Raw genomic sequence first — 8,873 nt, 5'->3', positions numbered from 1 at the left:
GTTGCTTCACCGTTCCCTAACATGAATCGGGGCCATCGCAGGTGTGCAGAGTTTATATTACTATATATATTAATAAAACTATAAGATATCTGCAATGTATTGAAAAAGTTATACTCATATGATTCAAGTGCAAAGTCATATTTGACATTTGATATAGCTCTAAATGTGGGATCCTCACCACATAAGATATAAAAATTATATTTGTCTTTAAATTTGACTAGACTCCTTCCGATTTACAAGAGTTAAAAGTTAAAGGTCAAATTTGATTTCATGTGCATTGTATATAAAATAACTTGCACAACCACATTTAGAGTCAAATATGACTTCATAACTTCTAACCTTTAAGTTTTAGATTGAAGATACAATCTATTCGTCCATAATTGACTCTTGGGGATGATAAGTTATGTACTAAATCCTTACTGATCTTAGTTTAAATAAGTCGTTACATAAAAAAGACTAACTCTATGGGTCAACTTTCAACTAAGAATATATGACATAAGTAAATATACTAGAGTCTCAATCTCTTGATCACTCTCCTATGTGATACTAAGAGTAGAGGTTAAAGCACTAAAAGCATATCTATTAATTCTTCATTCTTAATATCAAATCTAAAAATAAGTAACCATGCGTTCCTTGATCACTGATTACTGAGATAATAATTTTAAACAAACAGACAAATAGACTGCCAGGAACCCCAAGAATACTAAATGACAATCGTGAGGGCTCTGTACTCAAGTCACCTCCCCTTTCTTTCTTTCCTGGCTTTCTGAGCGTGGCTATTGCCCCCTTTTTCTTTTTATTCTTTTGTATTGGTTACATTTGATTACTCCTTTCGACGTTTAGGTAGGTTTGCTTGTTAAATCCTCTTCAGTTAATAACAAGGCTTTGCCCAACTTTGCATTAATGTTAGGAATATGATACCAATATTCAAGCGGAAGTTGCGTGTCCAGTTGATCCTTAATATGATTCCAGGAAAAGCAGCCCATGCACCTCTTCATTTCTAAGTAGCTTCCCACTTTCCCCCATTTTCTTCTTATTAGATCCTTTGTTTTATTTGCTTACTTACTAGAGTTTAATAACTAGCTAGCTGCAGTTTGTTGGCTTCCATTCCCTTCAATCCGTAAGTAGTAAGTATACTACATTAAGTAGACTACATTAATTTCATGGCACGAGGTGTTTGGGAGACCTTGGCACACGGTGTTTCGGCGGCCATGTCACGCGTGTTACATCCATCAGGTGTGTCTGCCTCTCCTTGCCAAAAGAACAGGAAAAAAAAAAAAAAAATCCTTTCCTATTTCATTATCTAATTAAATAATGGTCTATACCTTTTTCTTAAGAAAATGCTAGGATACTATGTTTTCATACCATATTTTTGTGTCATCTAGTATTTAAAATATCAATATAGGTAGAAACATTGAATACAAATTTATGAAAATATCAATATCGGTTGTCTTCAATGAAAATGTTAAAAATTTGCTAAAAAAATGTGAGAATTTAAAATAATACTTTAAGAAATGTCATACAAACCACAATATATGTATTAATAAAAAAAAAGTAATGATTAAATACTACATAACATGTCCATCTTTTGCGCAGATAAGAGATTAGATTCAAGGAATCCTTATTCAACAAATTTGTTTTGTTTTTTTCTTTTTACTGAATCTTATCCCACTAATGTACAATTCAAATAATCTAATCTTCACATAATACATAACTTAATTCAAACGAAAGCAATATCAACAGAAAAATCCATTCCAACACATTTAATCACTTTTGTCAAACGATATATTTGTTAGATTTGATGTTAGATTATGGAGTCAATGGGGTTTGAACTCTCGCCATAGTGCAAGGGTAACACTCATTTCCACCTCCATCCGCAGATGTGCGCGATTTTAGTTCCATATAGAAATATAAATCCTTGAATTAATTTGATACAATGTACAAATCTAACTCCTTGAATTAATTTGGTGATTTTGGTTCTGATTTTGTCCCATTTAGTTTCAGTTCACTCCCATTTTCATTTATTCCGTCAAATAGACGTTAAACTACAGGGTAGTATGGACATTTTATTTTTGACACAACTCTTTGCCTCCAACTTGCCTGCTAAAACAATCTCAATTCCATTTTTGATAACTCTAATTTAAACCCCGTTTGTCTCTCTTACGGATTTGTGTGGAGCTATAGCTGCAACCGTCGACAAAAGCAAATAATGGGTTGTGTTTCAAATCTAATTCAATCAACTCAATGAATCCAATGACTGCAACTACACCTTTTTTGATATGTACGAAAATAGAGTGAATTGAAACTAATAAGACAAAAAATGGCAATTTCAAGGGCATAGTGAGACAAAACCAGTTTCAAGGGGTAATGTAAGACTAAATGGTAGTTTCAAGGGGGGAAATCAATTAATAAGCAAATAATTTATTGTTGCATAGAGTACTAGCTTTTAGAGATTAGGTGACTCTTTTTCCAATGTTACATCTTCAAAATTGGCATGCTCCGCTGCTAATATCGTTTTTTGTATCCATATAACTTTCATTAAGGATATCTAAGTCATTTTCTTATACACTTTTATTAAGTAATAATCTTCCTATACTTATAAAATTGGTTTTGTCATAACATTATTACTATATCGAGATTTTACTGTAAATGAGCTGTAAATGAGTCTCCTGCAATCATATTAGGATCACTTTTCCCTTGCACAATCACACGCACGTAATCAATCATGAGCATTGTAATAAAATGCAAATTATCTCAAGGACATATAATGTCTAATTTTACCATAAATTTGATATATTTGTAACCATATTCATATTCATATTCATGTGCATTTAGCATTATTTTTTATTGTTTGAAGGCTTTTTAGCCAAAATGGTATCGGAGATTTGCATAACTCCTCATTTTGGTTCCTGAGCTTTGAAATCGACGGAATTGGTCCCTGAATTTATCCACAAACAATCATTTTAGTCATTCCATGAAAAATCTCCATAAAATAAGAATAAAATGACAAAAATATCCTCAAATTTTGTCAAATCATTTTGGCCTATTGTTTATTATTGAGAGTATTTTTTTTGTTATTTTGATCCTTATTTAACATGATTTTTCACCGAATGACCAAAATAATTGATGGTGAACAATTTCAAGGACCCGTTTCCGTTGATTTCTAATCTTAGGAACCAAATCTCAGGGATTATTTTGGTTAAAAAGCCTTGTTTGAACATATTGAAACAGTGTATTTAATTAATGGCATGAATGATTTCTTGGTTTTCTTTGTGATTAAATTTCAGTGCTCTATTTTCCTAACACTTTGGAGTGTTAATCACAATGATCCCATATAATTTTTCTAGTTGTCATATAATTTCATATAACTTCATTAAAAAGATAAATAGCAAGGAACCCATAAACATTATCTTCCATGGTTTCTAAGATTGAAGTTTTTAACTAAGCATAAAACTTAACAAGTATGAGGAAATTAATAATAATAAACAAAATAAATTTTGACAGGACTTGAATATAGTCAGTACAAACCTTTCTTTGAGGCTGTGCAAGCTGGTCGTTGGGAAACTGCAAGGGACTTTCACATCCAACATCCGGAGGTAGTAAGAGTAAGAAATCCATTTTCTGGGAAGACAGCTCTTCACATTGCAGTTGATGCAGGGCATGTGGATATTGTGAAAGAATTGGTGTCGTTGATGCAAGAGGACGACTTGGAAATAAAAGCAACACAGGGTGGTCGGACAGCTCTTGCTATTGCTGCAAGTAAAGGGATTCCCGAAATGGCTGAATGCATGGTAACAAAGAACAAAAAATTACTCAGCATTCCCAATTCAAACAACGAGCTTCCAATTGTGGAAGCTTATTTCCATGGTCATTGGCATATGGCTCGATATCTCTACTCCGTCACTCCACTTGAAGATTTAATGCCAGACAAAGGACCTCATGGCGCTGCAATAATCTCCAATTGTTTTACATCCAAAGAATTTGGTAAAAGTTTTTAAATATGAGTATTAACATGATGTTTAGGACTACAAAAATAAAAATTAAGGGTTCGTTTGATAATCATTTCAGTTGTTTAGTAAACTACTTCCAATTTTCCAAAAAAAAGAATTGAAAAAAAATGAAAACTAAAATTAAAATTTTGAAAACTAAAAAAAAAGTAGTGTTCAATTTTTTTATTTTTTTATTTTTGAAACTTGAAAACTAAATATAGTTATCAAACGAGTTTTTGGTTTTCAAATTAAAAACGTGATTACAAAAACTGAAAACGAAATGGGTATCAATTCGCAACTTGAAAAAATAAATAGGTTATTCTAGCTATAGTTTACTCTTTTTTCCAATAGCTACAAATTACTATAGCAAACTAATTATTTTTGAAAAAATTGTAACGTGAAAAATAAACAGATATCTCATGGGATTTAATTCAACGTTGCCCAAAATTGGCCGTTACTCGGGCCTACTCAACGGGACCCCTTTAGAAATTTTGGCTAGGGAGGCTTCTTCATTCCCGAGCGGAGCGGTGCTCAAATTCTGGCAACAATGGGTTTATGACTGTTAGTGTACCATATACTCCCTTCTCTTTCTATTAATTATTTGCTTTCACTTTTATATGACATATTTTCTTGTCTTGATAGGTCTATACGTACAACCTCCTCCTCGCATCAATCATATCTGTGTAACTGTTCAAAATGAAGAAAATCCCCAAGCTAATAACGGAAGGAGTTTAATTCGCTCAGGTTTGTTATCCCCTTCCTCTCCCATCATTAACAAGTTAAAAATGTTGTATAAATGGTACGATCTAATTTGGGTTATCCACCTTACAAGGTTAGAGGTTTAAGAAAAAAAAGAAAAAATCTTTTACTCCCCCACTACCACCTTACAATGGTCATCGCAAATAGCATCCATACCGCCATGTCTCCACTACCAGGCATCATTGCCACCAGATCCTACACCTATCATCACTAGTATCTCCCATCACCACACCATCACCGGGCCACCACGACCACAACCACCTCCACCATCACTGCCTTCACCAATTCTACTACCTCATAATCACCATTTCCACCACCATTATTGTTAACCACACCCTCACCCATGTTACCATCATCTTCGTCACTATGGATGCAAATTTTGTGCAATTGAATTAACAAAATTCCACATACAAATCAAGGTACATCATTAATCTAATTGACAAACACCTAAAAAAGGAGGGAATGTATCCACCAAAGGGCCTTCGATGCCTAAGTCAAAGAAGTATTTTGAGAGAAACTATAAACTTGAGAGAGTTCTAAGACGTAAATGGCGATTACCATTTTTCCTGTTATTTATATACATGAACCCTAGTAGGCAACCAGGAGGAAGGTTGTAGTCCATAATAGACAAATCCTAATCCTACCTAAAATTAGACTCCAAGAATATTTATAATTTGGGAGATAAGCATTGGTTGAATTCTCACAAATTCCTTACTTATAAAATTCAGGGTTTGCATAGAGAATTCACACAATAAAACCCGAGTATGAAAATTTTTCCCATATTCTTCTTCCTTCCTCGACCTGGCAGCACTTGGGCTGCTGGCGAATTTATCATGTCATGATTACCCATTTGGACTTTATAGCACTTACTGACTAGAGAAGATGATTGCATGATTCGGATTCACCCACAATCATCTTTCGAAAATATTGATAGCACATGCGACTTTACCAGGTTATGATCCCATCTATCAATAGTAACAGTGCAGCAATTAAACTATTATACGTGCCCTTTATGGGTGTGCTCCATAAGTTTCACCAACATTTTTTCCATTGCAGTGGGAGGTTTAGTGGAACGGCTTGTTTCCCCTTCAGAAAAACAAAAGGAAGGGCTTGTTTCGAAAATCGTTGAGATATTTGGTATGCTGGTAATAATTTCATTTGTTGTAAATTTGAATTCAAATCAATTATCTAAAGCAGTTATGTCCTAAACATTTGAATTTTAAATGTCAACTAAGGAATCAAAAACATATATGAAATGAAGATTATCCATGTCCGCTCACTTGCATTTTTAAAGCTCATATGCGAAGAGATAAATAAAGATTTGGATATGCAACAAATGAGTTATCCCACTGTGCGTTTGGCAATCTTCCAAGCTGTTAGTAAGGGGAACGTGGAGTTTATTACTCATATATGCAAAGCAAATCCTGAACTTCTGTGGTCAACAAATGACAATTCAAGGGACATATTTGACTTTTCCATTGAATGTCGTCAAGAAAAGATTTATAACCTTATATATGGGATCTCTGCGAAGGACTGGGTGGAAAATATTGCCGATAAAGATTATAATAACAAGCTACATATAGCTGGGTTGTTGTCCCCATCTGCACAAGCACAACTTTATCGTATTCCAGGGGCAGCATTGCAAATGCAGCGTGAACTACAATGGTACAAGGTTAGGATTTCTCACTCGACATAATTCTTGATTACTTTGCCCATATGACATATAAATTGAAAGAATCAAATTAAGTGTTCGGGAGGTTCCGAATTTGTTTTCCCTTTTTGTAATAATCATCCAAATCCAGCATCAACTATTAGGTACTCGGGGAAGGAGGGAAGAATTGGACTCGACACTTTGGAAAAATGCTCTTAACCAACTGAATTACAAGTCTCTTTATCCACTTACTAGGTGTCAATCTTAGTTTGTTTTCCTAAAAAGTTTCTTGCACTAAAGGTGCTGCATTTTGAAAGAGAGTTATTTGCTTTTTCGATTTATTGTAAGCAGATGTTCAACCTAACACAAGTTGTAAAATTAACACAATCTTAAAGCCTTAATGCATAAAATGTTAAAATTGAACATCATGACCAATTGTAGGTGCTCTCATATGTCAGTACAAATGTTAAAATTAACACAACCTAACACAAGTTACAAATCTTGAAATGTAAAATGTAGGTAGTTAATCCTAATATAATAAAGATTATAGAAAATTATATTTTATGCTCTCATGTGTCAGTACATTTTGTTCAATGCAATGCAGGAAGTAGAGACTATTGTACCTCCTAAGTTTCTTGAGTTTAGGAACAAAGATGAACGTTTGACACCAAGGGAACTTTTCACAAAGAATCACAGTGGATTACTAAAGGAGGAGAAAAATGGATGAAAGAGACAACAACTTCTTACACTGTTGTAGGTGCTCTTATTATTACCATCATGTTTGCTGCAGTAATCACAATTCCTGGAGGAAACAAAGATACCGGCTTTCCCGCATTCATCGATGAAAAATTGTTTATGTTATTTATGATTTCAAATGCTATATCACTCTTTTCTTCCACGACTGCAACGTTGACATTTCTCGGAATTCTCACGTCACGTTATGCAGAAGATGATTTCCTTAAGTCCTTACCTACAAAGATGATAATTGGTCTTGCCACTCTTTTTTTTGCTATCGCAACCATGATGATTGCGTTTTCTGCAGCCCTTCTAATTATAGTTCGTTGACAGTCCTGGATTGTGATTCCGACCATACTGCTTTCAAGTGTTCCAGTCACTTTATTTGCTTGGATGCAATTCCCCCTCCTAGTTAGAATTACCATTTCTACTTGCGGAAAAGGAATATTTAATAGGAATGTGACACGTTGGTTGTAAAGGTGTTTCATTATTTTATATTTCTTATCGTATAGATCTGTTTATGTGGGATCCTAAAATGAGAGGTGTAATTGATTCAATGGATTATACGTTAAGGAATAAATTGGTGGTTTATGTGGGACCTCTCACTTACAAATAAAGAGGAACACCACTAGATCGTATTACTAAATGATATCTTGTTTTTGTGCATTGACTGATTCGTTTTTATTGTTTGATGAATGATTTGATTGTAGTTACTACATTACAGGTTCGAATAAGAACCACACAAGGCACCCAACAGGATGAGCACATGAACTAATCATTCAGATTATCCCATCATCTTTAAGACAATAGACCAGTTCACTAATGAAACCAATAAAGAAAGGAAACGAAAGCCATAAGTAAATTTAAATTGTAGCAAAAGCTATTTCATTATCTTCTGAAAGAGTTTCTGATCTTAATTATAATACTTCAAAATCTCACACTTTCCAAGCCTTACGGGAAGGCTTTTATATGTACATCACATCAACAACTTTACATATTAAATTACTAGGTGACAGCATGTACACCCATCCCTCAGCACTATCTATACACCTTTACATATTAAACTACACACACATGCAGCAGCACCATCTGCTGTCTTCTGACAGCAGCTTTAGCAGTAACCAAGCACGCATGGGAATACCAAGCACGCATGGGAATACTTCGGACAGCACACATGCACCTGCACATTCCTTCCTGCTGTTCATGAGTCAGCAAATGCTTGCTGTGCTGTCTGTACAGTTTGGCCTGCTGTCCTTCTTCCAATACTTGGGTTAACAAGAACAGCTTGAGCTTGACTTCGTCTAACACCCCCCCGCAAGCTAACAGGTTGAGGAGCAACTGGAAGCTTGGACACCAACAAATTGAAGCGAGACGAAGACAGACCTTTGGTAAATAAATCTGCAAGCTGATCTTGTGAACAAATATAATTAACCAACAGTTCACCACGAACCACTTTCTCCCTGACATAGTGATAATCAACCTCTAAATGTTTGGTTCTAGAATGGAACACTGGATTGGAAGCAAGAGCAATTGAAGACACATTGTCACACCATATTTGAGGTCGAGTAAGATGTAACTGCAAGTCCCGAAATAAAGACCTCAACCACGAAAGCTCAGCTGCGGTGTAGGCAAGTTGCCTATACTCGGCCTCAGCACTCGATCGAGAAACAGTTTTATGTTTTTTTGAACTCCATGAAACCAGATTTGAACCAAGATAAATACAAAACCCCCCAGTGGAA

General features: G+C 34.8%; 1 pseudogene across 1 annotated transcript; it reads left to right on the top strand.

The window, feature by feature from the left end:
* Nucleotides 1-1,117: 1,117 nt before the first annotated feature.
* On the top strand, nt 1,118-7,627 carry LOC148689364 (uncharacterized; annotated as a pseudogene). The gene is made up of 6 exons (XR_015958124.1): nt 1,118-1,236; nt 3,505-3,994; nt 4,402-4,550; nt 4,632-4,733; nt 5,984-6,420; nt 7,004-7,627. The product of XR_015958124.1 is annotated as an uncharacterized LOC148689364 (transcript).
* The last annotated feature ends 1,246 nt before the right edge of the window (nt 7,628-8,873 follow it).

The sequence above is a fragment of the Pyrus communis genome, chromosome 17 (assembly GCF_041283825.1).
Source record: "Pyrus communis isolate YQ-2024b chromosome 17, ASM4128382v1, whole genome shotgun sequence".
NCBI classification, from domain to species: Eukaryota; Viridiplantae; Streptophyta; class Magnoliopsida; order Rosales; family Rosaceae; genus Pyrus; species Pyrus communis.
This window is presented reverse-complemented; position numbering and strand designations above follow the sequence as displayed.